This window comes from Anastrepha obliqua, chromosome 1 (assembly GCF_027943255.1).
Source record: "Anastrepha obliqua isolate idAnaObli1 chromosome 1, idAnaObli1_1.0, whole genome shotgun sequence".
NCBI classification, from domain to species: Eukaryota; Metazoa; Arthropoda; class Insecta; order Diptera; family Tephritidae; genus Anastrepha; species Anastrepha obliqua.
In genome coordinates, this window is record NC_072892.1 from 109,042,489 (window position 1) to 109,062,339 (window position 19,851).

General features: G+C 34.9%; 1 protein-coding gene across 1 annotated transcript in view; it reads right to left on the bottom strand.

Annotated features, from left to right (window-relative positions):
• The window catches only part of LOC129235511 (DNA-binding protein RFX2), a 72,720-nt gene extending 55,570 nt beyond the window's left edge, over window positions 1–17,150 (bottom strand). The window contains exons 1-2 of the mRNA XM_054869398.1: window positions 16,979–17,150; window positions 16,698–16,896 (exon numbers count right to left, since the gene is read on the bottom strand). The gene's annotated coding sequence lies outside the window, so the exon portion shown is untranslated. The remainder of the gene's footprint in view (window positions 1–16,697; window positions 16,897–16,978) is intronic.
• Between the last annotated feature and the right edge of the window lie 2,701 nt (window positions 17,151–19,851).

Consider the following 19,851-nt stretch of genomic DNA (forward strand, 5'->3'; position numbering starts at 1 on the left):
GATTTTCCGTTACTGTTGTTGTCAAATAGGGGTAAGAACGAAGGACTAAATACAAATTGAGGAAAACCCTTAAGAGCAAAAAAACAAAACAAAAAAAAAGCCCAAAAATTTCAAACATAAAAACAACAAGAAAAGGACGCTTAGTAAGATACCGCGGAATATTAAGAACCTCGAAATGTACTAGGTAAAAACGGAAAATTTTTTATAAACACTTGAACCACTTTCATGGTTCTTCCTTTTGAAATGTAAAATTTTACGTTGGTTGCTATTTATATTTTTGACCTAACAATGGATAAATGAACATAGATGGTTGAAAACAGCTTTATTGGTTTTCCAAATATTCGCCAGTCGCTTATTTTAAATTGTGTGGGGTCCAATGTGCTCCGGCACGGTATCGGCCTTAACAACCGCGTCGTTAGATTTGCCTTTTCCAAACTGGATAAAGAAGCAAAGCGAATAGGTCTGTAATAGGTCTGTTGTAAGATAGTGGTGGTAGCAGAGGAAGAGGAATGCTTCCTCTTTGGGAAGATCAGGTGGAGAAGGACTTCACTTTATCTGGCACAAGAAACGACTGGCGCGCTTTGTTAAACTCGGCCAAAATGCTTAAGCGGTTATTGCGTTAATCACGAAGAAGAAGCCGGAAGAAAATATGGAGAAGGTAGAAAAAATATTACTGGACGACGGAAGAAGAAATGCAGTATAAAAATCGTTACTTTGACAGTAGGTTCTATATAGGTACGTTCCGTTTACATGGAATGTTTTATGCCAAGAAACTGCACTGCTAGGAATCTTCGTAGAGGTTTCCAGCAAAATCGACGAGTACCTCATCCATCAGATTCACAAGAATATGCCATCAAATCCAAAAGCGGTAACGTAGAACCGACTGTCATGGGCACGCATTATGATGTATCTTTCAATGCGGTTTGAATTTCGTTCATTTCCCTTCTTTACTTTCTGTTTCTATAGTGTTTTATAGTACTGTCAGTTTCGTTATAAAGTTTTGTGGTCGATACATGAAAGACTGTCCCACTTAAGGCGTTTTAGGGTTATAGCAGTACCCATTTGTGATCGTCCATAGACAAATAACGCATCATATTATTAAATTTGATAAATAAATGATTTAAAAAATAAAATAGCTTATGGCACAATTTTTGATTTCGATATACGAGTATCAATGAACTTTGGCATACTGCGCAGTACCTATAACCCCTTTCTACGTTCCCTGAGGTTCAGTGTTGGCTTAAGCCCGATGCCGAGAAGGGAGTATACTCATGGCAGACTTTTTACTGACTAAACTAACTTCGCGTTAGGATTTGAAGCAATTTTTGAGAGAGAATTAATAGAGGGGCAGAAGTTACGTTGTAGTGACAACAGAGCGAGGACCTCGGTTAAACACCAATTATATCAAATCGGATATCAATCGGACCATAAATGCGACTTTTACTTATTTATTTTTCAAGAAACATGTATTTCTAGTTTATATAAATTCCAAATATGAACTAAATTGGATCATACGTACGGTCTCTAAAAATATCTCGACTACTGCGCTACCTATCGGGTCCAAACAAACTCGTAAACCTTTCAGGATTGTCTCGCAACAACTCATCGAAATTAAATCACAATGGGATGTTTATAAATTAGGTTTTATAATTACGAGTTTATAAATTACAAATAAAGAAACTTTCATAATCATACTTATAAAAGAAGATTGAAGTCACTAGAAAAATTTAATGTTTTGGCTTTTTAACCAGACTGAGTATTGAGTTGCCTTGATGCAAGATTCATCGGTAAGCCAATTTTTTCTTCAGCAAACATACAATTATGGAGAGTTTATACGTACTTTTCTGTGTTATTTATGACGAACGGATCTCAAAAACAAAAAACAACTGCCCAAACAGCAACCTCACCTCCACCTCCTAGAAATTCTCTTCGGATGGAATTTCTCATTCTGTAAATGACGTCTTGAATTTTTTTGCATTGAGGCATAAAATGGAATTTGATTCCATTGCAAAATCATTGGCTTTTTAGCAGCGGAACAACTTTTATAGCACATGCCGCAGAAAAGATTTTGTACGTGCCAATGGGACTTTTTCTTACCAGAAAAAGTTGCAAATTCGTGGTTGATTTCACGGCTTGAAACAAATCTATCTTTTTTTACAAAATGCAAATTCGATGCATTTGAAAGCGGATTTTGAGTCACTGATTCCGTTTAGTCGTATCTTTTATGTATATTTTCTTACTGCTTTCAAAGCTCTTTCGTGATTTTCATTAGAGAAATATGTTGTTTGTGCAGTGCCACAGTCTCGATGTTTGAGAGAGGTAGGGAAAGAACAACCGAATTTCGGCTTTGGCTTCAGCCATGTTTGGCCACAAAGCTCAGTTTGGTTTCGGTTATTTAAATTTTTTTTTTTTGTTGTAAAATTGTATAGTTTTTTTGTTTTTGTAAAAAGTTTTTTTCTGGCGAAAAAATTGCTTTGAAATATCTATTTATTTATTATTCAACAATCGGGCTGCTTAAAAATAAAGACCTTATGATAAGAGTCTTATAAACAACTTCTTAAAAGTAAACTTAGCGTAAGAAAAATCACAGCCTAAGGAAGAAGGATACGCATTAAATTGAGGTAGCGTCCTCCTAAAAGGAGCATTCATACCATAAACAATTTTAGTAATACTCACAAGAAACAATACGGAGAATGCGTGGGGAAACATTAAAATTAACTTTATTGAGCAGATATGGACAATATTATATATTGAGCCCGCACAAATATCAAAGACAAAACACGTCGACAACAGAACACTTCTATACACTAAGGAGATGAGATTTATTAATAAGCAACGAGCACGATAGGACCGATCAACGAATTTCATCGAGCGCGAACCAAAGCGCACAAAAGCTCTCTATACAGACTCTAATCTTTTATTATAGATTGCATGAAACGGTTTCCAAATGAATACCGCGTGTTCTAACCTGGACCTTTGCAGATTTTGATCAAAAATTCAATTGCTTCACTAAATTCAAAAATCACAATTGGCTGAATGTACATTTGACATTAATTCATGGGTTGCTGCACCTTTTTCCAGGAACATGAGGGAACAAAGGAACAGAATTAAATAAAAATTAAAAAAAAAAAAATTTCAATATGTATACAAATTTTGATATACATACTAAATTTAATATTTTTGGGTTCAACTCCAGTGTTGTTAAATTATTGCGCAAGACTGTCTGGATTTCGGTGTTTTGAACAATTTGACAAAAAAGGAGCGCGTGCATATAAACATATGCACATATGTATATCCCTACAAATAGATATTATGTATATACACACATACATACATATATAGTACATACATACATACCTACGTACATGCCTATGTGATGCTTATTACTATTGACAGCAGTCATTCTGGTGTACGTTGAAGCCTTGTCTAAAAATTCGAATCAACGAAGCGCGAAGTATGTAGCGGGGAACGGAATAGAATGTGACCGGTGTTAGTACACACCAACAGCCTCAAACTCATAGCGAGGTAGCGTTTTTACACCTGGCACAACACCGGTAACGCACCCCCTCCACAACGCTTCATGGCTAACTTCAATCGTAATGGCGGTATGGTGGCGCATGGTGTTCGATGGTGCATGCTGCATGGCACACGCACCTTTAATGGACTCAAATAAGGGATCGTAGTGGTAGTACGAGTTTAATATTTTTTACCAACTTTTCTCAAAGTGTTAGATATTCACTGAGAAATACGTTCATTCGACTCGTTTGTATGTATGTATGTTGCAGTTACACATACAACAAATGCACATATTTTCATAAGCACTTGTATAGTCGCACACCGCTCAGTGGCCACACAAAGTGAAACTTTACTAATTAAGAAAACTTTGAAATTAAGCTGCTCAACATCACTGCGTTTTCGATTTTTTTAAATTAATTTGATCTTTAGCTTAACTGACTAAAAACCTTTGAGTTTGTTGATTTCATTTGATTATTGTCGGATAATAGAGAAGTTGTAATTACATTTGGCTACAAAGAAAAGAGCTTATCAAATATTTTATCTAATGTCTCAGCACACAAACAAATAGGAGAGGGAACGGGCCCGCTTTTTCTACATTCCTACGGCGCTTAAAAAATCTATAATTTTCGAATTAACTAGACTGAGATTATAGATGCACATCTATAAATGTGTTTTTTTTTTCTTACTTTTCTGAATATTCAAACATTTCTACCTTAAAGCTCATCAATGTTTTTCATCAGAAAATAAATTGCTTCAAGGGTAAAAAAACAAAACAAAACAATTAAAAAATAAAAAAAAATACAGGAAGCGCGTATCTAAAGTGACATTTGTTTTCACAATGCAACAAAAGTAGTTTTGCCAAAGTTTTCTAATTTTAAAATTCTAAAATAAGGATACATAATTTTTTAACATAACCTCAATGGTTCAAACAAACATTTTTCGAAGTCAAAACGAAATACATAAATGAATGATGCTGAAATATTCGCTTTATCTTGTTGTTGTTGTAGCAGCATATATATTTACGGCCCATATATTTACGGGAAATGTTGCTAGAGTAAATCTGGTTCTTTTCGGTAGAACCGACTACCGTGGGATCGATTTATCTGCTTGTGTACATATACAGTGCCTTAAATAAATAGCCCAGGGATTTATAGACAAGTTTCGTGAATTTGTTTGTTTCTTACTTAATTTTAATAACTTTTTATGAAAATATAGTTTACCCCCATACAAAAATCCTATAAATTTGGGCAAAATTTAAAAAAATCAAAACATTTTTATAAAAATTTCAAACTTTTTAATAAAAGTATTTAGAAAATTATTTGAAAACCAATTTTATAGCCATTAAATTTTGGTTTTATAACGTGTATAGTAAGTATCGAGTAGTTCAAAAATCGGGTAGGTTTTCGACAATTTTTTTTTGATGAAGGTATTGGGTGCTTTTTTTCCATATAAAGAACATGTCGAGCATTCAGCAGATAGAAAAAAAAATCTCAAAAATCAACGAGAATAATGAGCCACTTAAAATTTTCCTTATTCCTTATTTCCGAAGAAGGAAAAGTTCTCACAAGATGGAAAAACTCTTTCAAGACCTTCTAAATAATAAAAACGATGACATTAATAGCAACAGCACTCAATCTAACCACCCACAGTTGATGAAATTAGTCTTGCGATAGCTAAAAAATGGCAAAGCAAGTGCGGAAGAAGGCATAACTGCCGAGCTCAACGGAACTGCAGAACGCCTTCTTATGTTACAAATATATATGGGAATCTATGATAATGCCCAAAGAATGGCAGACTACAGGGTGAACGATATGAAGTGTTACCTATTCAAAACATCATAACTTTTTTGTGTGAAATTAGTTTTTATTGATTTTAAAGACAAAATTGTTCAAAAATGATTACAATTTTAACATATGTATGTGACCTTAGCTCGATATGACCACCTTTTGCCTTGACTATAGCTTTCAAACGGTCAAAAATGAGCTGCATGCTGCACGAATGTGATCTTGAGGTATTTTGGCCCATTCTCGTATAATTGCTTTTTTCAGCGCATCCATACTGGCATATTTTTTAGTCCTCACCTTGCTCTCCAAAATGGACCAGATGGAATAGTCCATCGGATTTGCGTCTGGCGAATTCGAAAGCCATTGTGTGGATGAAATGAAGTGTGGAATATGATTTTTTAACCATTATTGGTTCACACGAGCTTTATGAGACGGTGCCGAGCCCTGTTGGAACGTCCATAGTCTCTACCGAAATGTTTGCGTGCCCACGGCTCTAAAGCAGCTTCTAAAATATTTTCCCGAAAATAAGTCGCATTCACTTTGACGCCAGGCTCGATTAAAACGATTGGAGAGCGTCCATCAGCGGTCACTGCGGCCCAAACCATTACTTGCGATGGGAAGTTGCTTCGAGTGGCCATACGTAGGCTCAAATTCTCGTATGAGCGTTCGGTCAAGTAAACACGATCGTTTTGAGTGTTTATGCATTGCTCAATTGGGAATTTTTTTTCATCAGAAAACACAATGTAGGAAATTCGCCACGTTCGTGCAAGCGCAACAACTCCTTTGCTCTTTCGCACCGAACTTTTTTTGCTGGGGTCAAAGATCGTGTGCTTTTTGGAACTTGTAAGCCTTGACCTTGAGCTCATTTTTCAATATGCGTCGAATGCTGTCTTGCGATATTTTCAGTTCTTTGGCCATTTTTCTTCCACTTCGACGTGGATTTCGTTCAAGTCGAGCCTTCACTTTCCGAAACATTTCTGGCATTGTTGCGGTTTTTTTTGGTCCACCTCCATAGCGTTTTGCAATGCTACCAGTATCATTGAACCGTTTTATAGTGCGATACACAAACATTTTATTCACTTTGAGGTGACTGAGCTCACGAACAATGGCTGGTTGTGATTTTCCAGCCAAATATAACGCAATCACACTATTATGTTTGAATTCCAACATAGAAGAAAAAAAAATTCAACAAAACTGAGACGCAAATGCTTTTGATGGCTTATAAACAATATATTGAACTGTCATTAGAACAATTTTGACGTTGATGTCGTGAGCTGTTTTACAGATACAAGCAGTGTGAAGTCGGTAACACTTCATATCGTTCACTGTATCATAATTGTACCAATCTACAAAAAACGTGACAGACGCGACCGCAACACTTATCGCGGAATTTCGTTATTAAGTACAGCATATAAAATTTTCACGAATGTTCTCCACAGATTGAATGATTACGCCGAACAAATATTAAGCGAGTCCCAATGTGGCTTTAGATATGGAGGGTCGACGACCGACCAAAGCTTTGTAGTTTGCGAAATATTTGAAAAGTTTCATCAGTATAAAATCAACCCACATGCCCTCTTTATAGATTTTCTGAAAGCATTCGATAGCATTGAAGGAGGCAAAATTGAATTGAAAGTGCTACGCATGCAAGGTATACCGAAAAAATTAGCTTTGCTAGTAAGTTTAACCCTCGCTGAGATCTGGTGTACGTTGAAGCCTTGTGCTCGAAAGTGCTTATACAAGGCAAAGCATCGGATTTATTCAGAGTTGAATCAGGAGTAAAGCAGGGAGATGCGCTGTCTACGCTTGTCTTCAATCTGATCCTAGACCATATAATTAAAGAGGTTGATCCATCAGGTACTATATTCAATGGCGATCACGAATTTGAAAGCGTGGATGAAATTAAATACCTCGGACTGCTTCTGATTAGAATAGATGATACCACGATTGTTATCCAAGACCGTGTGCAGGCTGCAAGCAGAGAATATTTTGCAAAGCAAGCTCTTGAACACAAGAATGCAAATCAAAATATATAAAACACTGATTCGACCAGTGACAACATATGGACGCGAAAAGTGGACATTGAAAGCGAATACAATTAAATAATATGTAAAGATGAATACTGGGTCCAGTACGAGAAGAACATTGGATATATAGCATCAGATATAACAGCGAGATAGAGCAACTCCTGCAAGGCGAAAACGTTGTGCGGTTTGCCAAATCGCAGCGCATCCGTGCCTTAGTCACTTTTGCAGAATGCAAGACGAAAGAATACCTCGCAAAGTTTTAGATGCGCGCATGCTTGGTGAAAAGCGAAGAGGACGGCCGCGAAAATGGTGGTTAGACAACGTTGCGTCCGACCTTAGAAGCATAAGAGTGGCCATCTATCGTAGTCTGGCGACGGACCGAGATGCATAGAGAAGAATTGTGAAGAAAGCTAAGGCTCACAACGAGCTGTGATGCTATGAATGATGATGACGGTTTGAGTATCATGGCCTATAAAACTGTGTACTTTAATTTTTTCTGGAAATTAAAAAGTATGAAATTCTAACGAAAATTTGTTAATTTTTTTTTTTTAAATTGTACCATATTGGAAACTTTATACGGTTTTTGCAGGAGAATGAACTATATTTCCATAAAAATATATTAAAATTACATAAAAAGCAAATAAATTGCCAAGACTCGTCAACAAGTTCCGGTACAATAGTTATTTAACGTATACATATGTACATACACCTGTGAACATAAAAATAGCAGTGCACTTAAAAAATTATTTTGAAGTCATTTTCGTTTTTCCTATAAACCATATAAAATTGAGGTTCAATACCAAATATCTACGAAGGGTTAAGGGATTTCAGGGGTGTAGAGCTTAGCTGAAGATTAGCATATACAATTACACAGAAATACAAATTATTCTTTCATGATCGGAAAAATGATGTGAAATGCAACCAAATTTGTGGAAAAGCCGGTAAAAAAGGAAAACGAAAAAATTACCTGCAAGACAATCGTAGAATTATAACGAAAAACGCCACTCCATTCAACAAAAAATTTGGGAAATTGAACTAAATTTTAGTTACAACTTTGTATCTACAAACTTTGTCAATGCAGTTTTTCTTTAAACACAACGCACACATGTGCGACGATGCTCCTGAATCTAGGCACCATCTGCCACTCATATTTACGCTGCTTGCACCTAAACCGATCCTTTCAACTTTGCACGACGGATGGTTTTGTTCTTGCCTCTGTTGTGGCTTTCTGTGCTTGAAATTTCCGGATTTACAATCCATTGCTTTGTGGCCCATCTTTCCGCATGTTTGACAAGCGTATTTGAAATATTATTTCTGTTGATCTGAGCTTGCTGTGTTTGGTGGTCGACTTCGGCTTTTATTTAACCTACGTCTATTCGTATACAATACGTCTTCTGCTACTTCATTTCGTTTCCGTGCTTCGAACTCCTCTAATAACTTTACTTTCAGCATTTCAAGTTTCGGTAGTTTTTCTTGCGTCTCAATTGCAATTCTAAACGTTTCATATTCGTTAGGAATACTGTACAATAGCAGGATGGTCAATAGTTCATCTATGTTCGTGCATATCATCACCGGGTGCCATTTTGTGCAATATGAGCGATTTGAGCAATATTGCCTGACGTTCTGGTCTGCGGGACTGATATAGCGAATGAAGCTTATCCCAAAAATCCTTCGATGTTCGACAATGCTTAGTTTGCTGTAATTCGCTTGGAGAGATTGATAACACCAAATCAGATTTTGTTTTGGCATTGCTATCTATCCATTCGCTCACTGCTTCGGGTGGCGCTTCTGGTTTGATTCAGCTGCCATTCACATATTTCTGCGTCCTATTTTTTATGAAAATTGCTTCAACCTGTATTTTTCAGGTATCAAAATTTTCTTTATTCAGACGATCAAATTTTTGTTTTTCGTTATAGAATTGATTTAAATTATATTCAGTTAAAGAGGAGAGAAATATTTCAAAATAATAATAAAAGCTTTCTAATCACATCATAGATTAAAAAAATATTGCATTTATTAATTTTATTTTTGTGTTTGCAACTGTACATACACATATCGTTCCCATTATGCTAAAAGCCAAAAAAGTGCAAATTAACCAATTTTGAGTTAATGGGTTGACTTCATTAACCTTTGGATGCTCACAAATAATTCTTAATATCAGAAACCAAACCTTCTATTTCTCATAGAACAATACTCTTTCAAACTTGGTTTCCTAATTTCTCATCTTTACACATTTATGTTGCGGGCATAACTATAATACATACGAAATTATTGTTCAAGAAATAAGCATATTATTTTTTAGCGAATTATACCAAAAAATTATTTTCGAAGCTTGAAGTTTCGCAAATAGGAACACAAATAGAAGGAGTGAAGCAAACATTTATGAGAGATAATAAATGCGCTTAAAACTTCTTTCCAATACGTTAAGCATGATTAAGAGATTTGAATTGTCAATATTTATAATAAACAATTATAAAAAAAGCTACCAGTTCTATAGTAAAACTATAGATACGTTTCAAAAGTGCTAAGAATCGCATAAATCTGAAATAATGTAATAAAATCGCATAAAAAAGGGTACTAGTCCCATATTATAATTATAGATACGTTCCATAGACCGCATGAATCTGAAATAATTAAATAAAATCGCATAAACAAAAAATTGTATTTTTGAAAATTATATCTTTATTTAAGAAACGTCAGAATCGAAAAAAAATTTACATCGTCAGAAATAGAATCAGAAAATACCCGCATGTTGCGCATTCGTTTAGGATTTGGTGTAAAATCACTTGAGGAAATGTACACGTCTGATCAGGATGGTGATGCAGGCGGTTCCATACTTGTAGGGTTAGCATTTTTTATGTAATCTGTGATGAGTTTTTGCTTAGCTGGTTTAGAATCTTGTTTATATGTACAATTCCCAGGTCGACATGCATTTTTTAATTTTTTTAAAAACCGCACTATTTCAAAACCGCATAAAAACAGAATCTACTGTATTTTCGATTTAATTGAATTATTTCTGAAACTTTTAAACTTAATTTTTTACATTTCGGCAATTCAAACGCGATTTTCGGCAGAATAAAAACAGTAATTAAGTTCAACTAAGTTGGTGGATTTTTGTTTACTTAATTTTTAGAACTTAAATTATGTTCTGTAAAACCTGCACGCATGAATGGAGGCAATCACATCAGAAATTAAGAGTGAAACATTTAAGAGGCAATCATTAAGCAATACACGGCCGATAATAATAACAATAAACTGGCAAATTTACACACTTAGGTTGAGTTTCTTCTCTAATTTGTGATGTGCATCATGATGCTGACCTGGAAATGGATTAAACGACAGTTTTATGCCGCCTTACAACGTCAGATGTTTTTTAGGAAAAGCTTTTAATTTTAGAAAATCACTCGAGACTTTATACCGATTGAGTTAACTACTTTTTTCAATTGGTTTCCTCAGGAAACTAACCCTATGACAAAAATAATAGATACCATTATTTTTAGCAATTTTGACTGCTTTTGCTTTGCTTTTTTTAATTTTCAATATACAGTGCACTCGCGATAACTCGAACTAATTAAAACAGGCGCTGTTCGATTTATCGAATTTGTTCGACTTATCAATTGAGTGTGCTATGTTAAAAAAACAGTCATCGATATCGATTTTTCGATCGATTGTTGAAAATGGAAGCCAGTAGAAAATTTCTGTAGTATAGTTTCGTTATACGAATTACATTTTGGTCCATTGGCTGGATCAATGGTGTCGCATTCGGCGGCATAAACATAGTTAAAATTAAACCATCCTCGGACTTTAATTCGATTTCGTTGGGATGTGATGGGGCATTATCAATTAGAAGAAGAGCCTTCGCAGGTAGTCCCCCATCTTTCAAATATTTTCTTACCTAAATATTAAAGTCATTTAACTTGGTTAAAAAAATTGTTTTAATGAATCTGGATTTTACCTGCGGCACGAACGAATTATGAAACCAGTCTTTGAAAATCGCCGAAGTCATCCAGGCTGATTTGGAATTTTTGTACTCCACCGGACAGTTAAAATTTTTGAAAACACGAGGATTTCTTGCTTTGTCAATAACGAGAAGTTTAAGCTTATGGTTGCCGGTAGCGTTAGTGCAAGCCATAAATTGCCTTATCTTTCTTTTTTATAAGACTTATGGCGGACTTGGCTACCCCATATTCCTTCGCTAGAGAAGTAACACTACGTCCACGTTTAATTTTGTTAAGGACTTCAGCCCTCTCTTTTAATGTTAAACACTTCAACCTTTTACGATCCATTACTCACGTGCACTGATACACTACAAATGACAAATTTAAAGCAATTTGGTCAATGCAAGATGTTGTTCCCAGAAAACTAACGGGATAGTAACGCCGAAATATTCATATGGACAATACACTAGTATACATATAATTTATATACATATACTAATATATTACGTATGTATCTATGTACAAAATGTACATGTTTGAAAAGAATGTGTGTACAAATAAATTTGTTTTTTTGTTCGAGTTATAGCGCTTTTTTATTGTTCGAGTTACAAAGAAGTCAATAGGGGAAAAAATGTGTTCGAGTTAGCACGTCGTGCGAGTGCACTGTATTTTTAAAAAATATATAGTTCATTCTACAATAAATAGCGTATAAGTGAAAGTTTCAGGCTGTGTACAAATTTTATAAAAATTCGACCAATTTTTATAAAAATTTAAAACTTTTTAATCAAAATTTTAGAGTCCGCAATTTTGAATTTTGGAATTTTGAAAATTAAGTGCAAGTTTCAAATGGCTCAAAAACAGCGTTGATTTTTGACAATTTTTTTTTGCTGACGATGTTGGGTGGTTTCTTCTGTGTATAAATTTTAATTTTAATACTGACTAAAACGATTGATTTGATTTTATTGTTTTTAATTTGCGCAAAGTTTTAAACTTTATTTGGTGTTTGTTGGAGAATGAACTATATTAATTATTATTATATATATATATAATATTTATTAAAATTAAATAAGAAAAAAAAATATAAAAAAATTAAAAAAAATTAATTGTCACTACTTGTAATAAGTCCTAGTGCTATGGTTATTTAACGCAGTGAATTTACGATATGAATTATATTTAGGTTGGCTTTGAGATATGATACGGTTTTATGTTTACTGGTTAAATTCAAAATGCAGAGGCTTTACCGCAGTTAAGCTTATTGACGTGATAACGTCTTATAATTCGATTTAACAGGCTGCACGCACGAAAAAATGTGTCGTTACCTTGCTCATATGTAGTTACCTTGCTCATATGTAGTTACCTTGCTCATATTAGTGTTACCTTGCTCATATGTAGTTACCTTGCTCATATTAGTGTTACCTTGCTCATATCAACTGCAAGCGGAAGGAACGACAAAGCAAACAAAGCAAACGAACGGCAACGTTCGACATCTTGCTCTCCCCTACTTAAGTGAGCGTATATATGTATGTATGTATATGCGCATATGTACATATATAAATTCACGTATTTGTATTGGCATATGCCTTCTTATTGATTATTATTATTTTGATTTACTTGAAGAATTTCAAATAAAACCAAGTTTGTTAATAATACCTGTTGTTTTAATGTTATTATTATTATTTTTTTATTATATCTGAAGGAAAAAATGTATGGTAATATTTACCATATCTATACTAATATTATAAAGAGGAAAACTTTGTTTGTTTGGTTGTAATGAATAGGCTCAAAAACTACTGGACCGATTTTAAAAATTCTTTCACCATTCGAAAGCTACATCACGAGTAACATGGATTATATTTTATTTTGGAAATAGGGCTCGAGATATAGGTCAAAACGTGGACCCGGGTAACCTTCGGATGTGTATGTACAATATGGGTATCAAATGAAAGCTGTTGATAAGTGCTTTAATACGGGGTAATTTTCATACCTATTGATGACTAGGGTCTCGAAATATATGCCAAAACGTGGACCCACCGTGACTTTGAACCGAATTAAACCAAACTTACACATATTGTTAAGTAGGTATTCAAGATGATTTCCGTATAGTTTGAATACCTATTGGTAGATAGGGTCTCAAGATATAGGTCAAAACGTGGACCCGGGTAACCTTCGGACGTGTATGTACAATATGGGTATCAAATGGAAGCTGTTGGTGAATGCTTTAGTTCAGAGTATTTCCATCCGCTCCGTGACTAGGGTCTCGAGATAGAGACCAAAACGTCGACCCTAGAATGTGTTTGTACAATATGGATATCAAATGAAAGCTGTTGATAAGTGCTTTAATACGGGGTAATTTTCATACCTATTGATGACTAGGGTCTCGAAATATATGCCAAAACGTGGACCCACCGTGGCTTTGAACCGAATTAAACCAAACTTACACGCATTGTTAAGTAGGTATTGAAGATGACTTCCGTATAGTTTGAATACCTATTGGTAGATAGGGTCTCAAGATATAGGTCAAAACGTGGACCCGGGTAACCTTCGGACGTGTATGTACAATATGGGTATCAAATGAAAGCTGTTGGTGAATGCTTTAGTACAGAGTATTTTTCATGCCGCTCCGTGACTGGGGTCTCGAGATATAGGTCAAAACGTGGACCCGGGTAACCTTTGGTTGTGTATGTACAATATGGGTATCAAATGAAAGCTGTTGATAAGTGCTTTAATACGGGGTAATTTGTTATGTTATGTTATGTTATGTTATGTTATGTTGTGTTATGTTGTGTTATGTTATGTTATGTTATGTTATGTTAAAGTAATATATATTATGTTATGTTAATGTTAACTCATTCTCTATATCCATACAAAATATCTATCAAACAAATAAAATTAAAATTTTCTTTTGAAAAATGCAACCATTCAATCAGTATTTTCTTATGACGTTATCACGTTAAACTATCGTCAGTAAACCGACTTTACAGACAACCTCTTTTTTTTTAAAATGAAAAGGGAATTTGGGAATTGATAAAAGTAATTCTCAGCAGAGCACATCGAAAAGTTTGCGGTTTTACATCAAAAATATCGATTAAGCAAAGAAGGGAACATTGAAATAGGCCTAAACATATTTCACATCGTGGAGAAGCCTTTCTCTTAAAATGTGTTTAAACTATAATTAAGCCATAATATAAATTTAATTTCAATGCTTACTGACGAATATTTTTGTGGAAGTTACTACAATTTTGATATACTATGATCTTACACTTTAAACACTTTTGATAACCAATATATGAATGTGGTAATTGTTATGGCCAATTGTATCAAGGCAATATTTATTCGGGAAAACAGTACACCCATCGATTTCAACAAGCGTACATAGCTCGAGATAAATTCATTTTTGAGTGATGGACTAAAAAGTGGCGTATCAATATATCACACGTTTGCCAAAATAATAACAAAATTCATAGCGGCATCTATTAACAGTACATATCTCAGGAGAAGAAAATGGGCCCTTATTTTTCATTAGAGGAGTATGGTAAACTTAGGGTTCTGCCGGTAAGTGCGTTGTATGCGAAATATGTGCTTGTTCAATACAGTAGGTTCTGTTTTTATGCGGCTTTTTTTTATGCGGTTTTGAAATAGTGCGGTTTTTTTTTAAATTACAAAATGCATGTCGACCTATGGGGAATTGTACATATAAACAAGATTCTAAACCAGCTAAGCAAAAACTCATCACAGATTGCATCAGAAATGCTAACCCTACAAGTATGGAAGATATATAAAGATATAATTTTCAAAGATACAATATTTTGTTTATGCGATTTTATTTAATTATTTCAGATTCATGCGGTCTATGGAACGTATCTATAGTAATAATATGGGACTAGTGCCCTTTTTTATGCGATTATTTCAGATTTATGCGGTTTTAGCATTTGAAACGTATCTATAGTTTTACTATAGAACTAGTAGCTTTTTTTATGCTGTTTTTTCTTTATGCTGTTTCTTGCGGAACGTATCTACCGCATAAAAACAGAACCTACTGTATTTAGTAATTTTTATACTAGAAAATCTAATCGCATTAACGCTAACGTACACGTTCTTTTCGTGAGTTCCATATGAACAAATTATTCCCATAAATTGCCATACATAATAGAAACAAATTTTCTAACTTCGTTTTCAATGGATTGAAAAATGTTTAACCGAGGTAATGAATCTCCATTTTAGAATTTCATAAAATAGAAAAGTTCCGTGAAATGATTACTGTACAAAAGTAAATTTTCCCCAGTTTTCTTTCTATGTAGTTCGTATTGTAAAGATTTGTGTGCACACGGAAACGTTATGTTCACAAGGAAAGTACGATAAGCTCAACAATTTTGTTCATAAGCAATGCATCTTGAAATATTGAATAATAGTTCAAATAGCAAGATTATGAATGCTTTTTAATTGCAAATTACATTAAATTCATCTTGATAAATTTTAATATACCCCAAAATTCATACATTCTAGAAAATTGTTAAGGCAGAGATTCGCTTCAAATTTGTGGGGCGCGTTGTAGTTGTAAAATCATAAAATATTCCCCGTAAAATTTTAAGAATTACTCCTTAAATGAAGTGACAGTCGTTTGTCGAATATAAGTACGGGTTGTCCTGGTAACTTAGAATCAACTGTAGTGGGAACGTAATTGTTGTTGTAATAGCATAAACACTCCCCATAAAATGTTTGGGGAATGCTGCTGAAGTGATAGCTCTTTATGCATATATGTACATACATATATCATTGGCGATTACACCCTTTACTTGGTGTTTGGACGAGCTCTCCAATTTCTGGTGTGCGTCTTCATGTTTTGTACAAATTGGAGGACCACAGTTCTAAGCCTACTCCGAACGGCCGATGCTTTTTTATGAGGTGCTTTTTCATGGCAGAAATACACTCGAAGGTTTTCCATTGCTTGCCGATGGGCGACCGCTTTTTCTAAAATTTAGTGTTTCATGCACGGAAATTTGAAATTGTGCGCATCCGAACGGTAGTCACGCACCAACTCATTCGGAAACGGCAGCCGCTTTGTCCGCCGGTAAGGTAGAGCCGACTGCCATGGGAACGTTGTCATGAGCGTCTTTTGTCTTTCTACGAATTTGGTGTCTTGGAGACCCGCATGTATGTTAGTAGCAGAATGTATTGATGCACATAAATATTTCAACCTATTATACACATATTTACATTCATGTTAACACATATGTATGTACATACATATATAGTGTTTTAAAATTTTACTTCTCCGTCAGATTATACAGATTTTATTTAGGAACATTCTCTAACAAGGTACTAGTTTTAAATATACTTCCTGGTGCAGGAAATAATTTTCAATATTTACGTTTTATGTTATCTCCTTTTGGCAGCTCCCTAGCATATCTTAAAAACACTATTGCCAAGCTTACCTTGCTTATTACTGGTGTAATGCACCTGATTTCTGGCGAAATAAGAATCCTTAGTCACAAGTGTCCACTTTTTATTTACAGCAATGACTTATTTTTCCTTCCGAAAAAATATAATAAGGCGTATTTTAAGGCCGTATTGTGCGTTCATGTAGGTTCAATTGTATGAGACTAATCTGTTAGCCGAAGGCGTGGTGTCTCTCTGCAATAAATGCAATTAGCACCAATTGATTGTTGTTAATTGCAAATTGACGCTTTATTTGTAATTACAATATGGAACTTACTGCGATGTGACACAACTGGACGAAAAGTCCAAAGAATGCGTTTTGGCCAGAACAAAACTTAGTCCTTTCTTGAGCTTAGTGGACCGGAAGGAAATTTATGTTTCGTCGTAAGTTTTTGTGTTGGCTCGATGTTATTTTTCTAGTTTCCTTGACAACGCTGCAATAATTTGCATTCGGCCGTTTCTATTAAAAGTTATTAAAGTTGTTTTTGTCAGCTGACTATTCAAGAGCTATGGGAACAAAACACAGGGTAACAAGCGTGATAAGTTTGAGAGTGAAATAAAGCCGATTAGTTTAATTGAGAAATTTTTGCAATACAATTGCAGCAAAAATTTGTTAATGTACTAAAAAATCTTACCTAACAAATATTAATGCATTTGTTTGCCTCTCTGAAAATGCAAGTCTGTCATTTGATTGTTAAATGAGCTATTGTCGCATAGATGGCGCGTCAGAAAAGTTTGAGTCTTGGCTAAAATGTTACTAAAATCATGCAACCACGGCTGGGCTGCAATACTTATTTGGTGCCTTCACGATACAATTAGATGGTGTATTTGAAAGTATTGCGTATTTTGTGCATTTTCTACCACTCACATTCTTGTTTCAATGCGGAGAATGGAGTATTTTTTAGTTCGAAAAATGACCAAAACAATAATAAAAAATTCTCTTGCTGCTATTCTCAGTACATAAGCATGTTCGAATAATTGATGTTTTCGTAGCTAAAAAGCGAGAAAATTCATTCTGTCTAGTAAAAATAATTTGATTTGTGGTCTCTGCTCTTATTAAAAAATTTCCATTACGTTTTCATTTAACTTTTTTTATTTTTATGCACGGCGGCCGCCAAAATTAAGAAAAAGGCGCTGGCAAACCTCCCAGTGTATTACTGCTATGAAAAAGGTTCTTATAAATATATCTGTCGTTCCGAGTCGGCTTGAAACTGTAGGTCCCTCCATTTGTGCAACAACGTCAACACCCACGCCACAAAATAGGAAGATGGGATCGGCCAAACACCCAAAAAGGGTGTACGCCCCTATTATGTATATATACAGTGGCTCAATAAAGAACTCGGACAAACCTTAGTTAAAACTTTGTATAAAAAACACTGCTAAAATAAAGGCAATTTGAAACAATATTTTTCGATTTCTAAGTTCTTTATTTATATAATTTAAGAAATAACAAAAACATAAGATAAGTCGTGTGCACTTCTTTTACAATAACAAAAAACTTTCAAAATGAGGAGAATTCACGCCAAAAAAGAACTCGGACATGGAAATTAATTTTACTTTAAAAGCCAATAAAAATAAAAATTAATATTTTGTGGGAAACCCTTTGGATTTAATAACAGCATTTAGTCGTTTCGGCATTGACTCCACCAAATTTCTGCAAACGGAAGGATCAATTTTAGCCCATTCGTCCTTAAGAGCAGCTTCGAGGTCCTTTTTGTTTGAAATTTTGTGATTTTTGAGTTTATTCTCCAAATGCGCCCATAAATGCTCAATGACGTTTATATCAGGGGACTGTGGTGGAGTTTCGAGCACTTTCGGGCAGTTATACATCAACCACAAGCGAACATCAAGCGCCTTATGCTTGGGGTCCTTGCCTTGGTAAAAATAAAATTGTTCGTTTATACCCAATTTTTCAGCACTTTGAATTAAATTTCTTTTTAAAATTGAAAGATATCGCTTGTGATCCATTATGCCATCAACAAAACCAAGATTTCCGGGTCCGGAGGTAGACATACATCCCCAAACCATCACTGAACCGCCACCGTGTTTAACAGTGGCACGCAGGTTTTTCTCTTTCAGCTCCTCATTTGGCTTCCTCCATACATACGACTGCCCATCTGATCTGAATATGTTGTTTTGCTTTCGTCGCAAAATATCACATCTTTCCAGAATTCAATATCCTTATTTTTATAGGTTTTTGTAAAATTAACTCGTTTGTTTTTATTTTCCTTACTAAAATAAAAAATAAATAATTGGCGCGTACACTTCTGTTAGGTGTTTGGCCGAGCTCCTCCTCCTATTTGTGGTGTGCGTCTTGATGTTGTTCCACAAATGGAGGGACCTACAGTTTCAAGCCGACTCCGAACGGCAGATATTTTTATGAGGAGCTTTTTCATGGCAGAAATACACTCGGAGGTTTGCCATTGCCTGCCGAGGGGCGACCGCTATTAGAAAAATGTTTTTATTAATTTTGCTTTCACCGAGATTCGAACCAACGACCTCTCAGTGAATTCCGAATGGTGATCACGCACCAACCCATTCGGCTACGGCGGCCGCCTGCTTACTAATGTAGGGTTTTTTTCTTGCGACTCTGCCATTGAGGTTGTTTTTTCTTAGAACTAATCGCAAAGTTTCTGGATTGCAGTCAATTTCAAGATGTTCTATAACTTGTGTTGTAAGTTTTGGATCATTTAAATGAGGACTTGCTCTAACTTGGTTTACTATCCACCGCTCGTTAGTGTCCGTAAAAAGCTTTGGCCGTCCTGTTTTCACTTTGTTTTCTACAAATTTTGTTTCTTTAAAGCGTTTTATGGTGTCACATACAGTTGATCGCGGTCGATTTACAAGTTTTCCGATGTCACGCATGGTTTTTCCATTTTTATGTTGCTCAAAAATTATTTTTCGCACTTCCACCGAAGTTTGGCCACGTTGTCGACTCATTTTACAAAAAAGAAAAAAAATGCGTACTTGACACAATTTTCTTGACACAATTTACTTCCAAAACTGTCGATCGTTCCTCAATTAACTATATATAATTTAAAAAATGGGATTTCCCCATTTAAACTGTCAGAAATTACGAAGTGATGCCAGATGTCAGAGTTCTTTTTTGGCGTGAATTCTCCTCATTTTGAAAGTTTTTTGTTATTGAAA